Source organism: Palaemon carinicauda, chromosome 7, assembly GCF_036898095.1.
Source record: "Palaemon carinicauda isolate YSFRI2023 chromosome 7, ASM3689809v2, whole genome shotgun sequence".
NCBI classification, from domain to species: Eukaryota; Metazoa; Arthropoda; class Malacostraca; order Decapoda; family Palaemonidae; genus Palaemon; species Palaemon carinicauda.
In genome coordinates, this window is record NC_090731.1 from 4,133,132 (window position 1) to 4,135,795 (window position 2,664).

Here is a 2,664-nt window from a genome sequence, read left to right on the forward strand (position 1 = left end):
ACATTCCACTATTCCTCTTGTCCTGTTAACATTCCACTATTCCTCTTGTTCTGTTAACATTCCACTATTCCTCTTGTCCTGTTAACATTCCACTATTCCTCTTGTCCTGTTAACATTCCACTCTTCCTCTTGTTCTGTTAACATTCCACTATTCCTCTTGTCCTGTTAACATTCCACTCTTCCTCTTGTTCTGTTAACATTCCACTATTCCCCTTGTCCTGTTAACATTCCACTATTCCTCTTGTCCCTGTTAACATTCCACTATTCCTCTTGTCCTGTTAACATTCCACTATTCCCCTTGTCCTGTTAACATTCCACTATTCCTCTTGTCCTGTTAACATTCCACTATTCCTCTTGTCCTGTTAACATTCCACTATTCCTCTTGTCCTGTTAACATTCCACTGTATCCCCTAGTCCCATCAACATTCCACTATTCCTCTTGTCCTGTTAACATTCCACTGTTCCCTCTAGTCCCATCAACATTCCACTATTCCTCTTGCCCTGTTAACATTCCACTATTCCTCTTGTCCTGTTAACATTCCACTATTCCTCTTGTTCTGTTAACATTCCACTATTCCTCTTGTCCTGTTAACATTCCACTATTCCTCTTGTTCCTGTTAACATTCCACTATTCCTCTTATCCTGTTAACATTCCACTATTCCTCTTGTCCTGTTAACATTCCACTATTCCTCTTGTCCTGTTAACATTCCACTATTCCTCTTGTTCTGTTAACATTCCACTATTCCTCTTGTCCTGTTAACATTCCACTATTCCTCTTGTCCTGTTAACATTCCACTGTATCCCCTAGTCCCTTCAACATTCCACTATTCCTCTTGTCCCGTTAACATTCCACTATTCCTCTTGTCCTGTTAACATTCCACTATTCCTCTTGTCCTGTTAACATTCCACTATTCCTCTTGTTCTGTTAACATTCCACTATTCCTCTTGTTCTGTTAACATTCCACTATTCCTCTTGTCCTGTTAACATTCCACTATTCCTCTTGTCCTGTTAACATTCCACTGTATCCCCTAGTCCCTTCAACATTCCACTATTCCTCTTGTCCCGTTAACATTCCACTATTCCTCTTGTCCTGTTAACATTCCACTATTCCTCTTGTCCCGTTAACATTCCACTATTCCTCTTGTTCTGTTAACATTCCACTATTCCTCTTGTCCTGTTAACATTCCACTATTCCTCTTGTTCTGTTAACATTCCACTGTATCCCCTAGTCCCATCAACATTCCACTATTCCTCTTGTCCTGTTAACATTCCACTATTCCTCTTGTCCTGTTAACATTCCACTATTCCTCTTGTCCTGTTAACATTCCACTATTCCTCGTGTCCTGTTAACATTCCACTGTATCCCCTAGTCCCTTCAACATTCCACTATTCCTCTTGTCCCGTTAACATTCCACTATTCCTCTTGTCCTGATAACATTCCACTATTCCTCTTGTCCTGTTAACATTCCACTATTCCTCTTGTTCTGTTAACATTCCACTATTCCTCTTGTCCTGTTAACATTCCACTATTACTCTTGTCCTGTTAACATTCCACTATTCCTTTTGTTCTGTTAACATTCCACTGTATCCCCTAGTCCCTTCAACATTCCACTATTCCTCTTGTCCTGTTAACATTCCACTATTCCTCTTGTTCTGTTAACATTCCACTATTCCTCTTGTCCTGTTAACATTCCACTATTCCTCTTGTCCTGTTAACATTTCACTATTCCTTTTGTTCTGTTAACATTCCACTGTATCCCCTAGTCCCATCAACATTCCACTATTCCTCTTGTTCTGTTAACATTCCACTATTCCTTTTGTTCTGTTAACATTCCACTGTATCCCCTAGTCCCTTCAACATTCCACTATTCCTCTTTTTCTGTTAACAGTCCACTATTCTGTAGTCCCATCAACATTCCACTATTCCTCTGTCCTGTTAACATTCCACTGTTCCTCTAGTCCCATCAACATTCCACTATTCCTCTTGTCCTGTTAACATTCCACTATTCCTCTTGTTTGTTAACATTCCACTGTATCCCCTAGTCCCTTCAACATTCCACCATTCCTTTTGTCTCGTTAACATTCCACTGTATCCCCTAGTCCCTTCAACATTCCACTATTCCTCTTGTTTTGTTAACATTCCACTGTATCCCCTAGTCCCTTCAACATTCCGCTATTCCTCTTGTTCTGTTAACATTCCACTGTATCCCCTAGTCCCTTCAACATTCCACTATTCCTCTTGTTCTGTTAACATTCCACTGTATCTACTAGTCCCTTCAACAGTCCACTATTCCTCTTGTTCTGTTAACATTCCACTGTATCCCCTAGTCCCTTCAACATTCCACTATTCCTCTTGTTCTGTTAACATTCCACTGTATCCCCTAGTCCCTTCAACATTCCACAATTCCTCTCGTTCTGTTAACAATCCACTATTCCTCTTATCCTGTTACCATTTCATTGTTCCTCTTGTCTCGTGAGCATCCCACTATTCATATTGTCCTGTTAATATTCCACTATTCCTCTTGTCCTTTTACTGTTCCCCTAGTCCTATCAACATTCCACTATTCCTCTTGTCCCGTTAACATTCCACTATTTCTCTTGTCCCGTGAACATTCCACCATTTCTTTTGTCTCGTTAACATTCCACTATTCCTCTTGTCCCG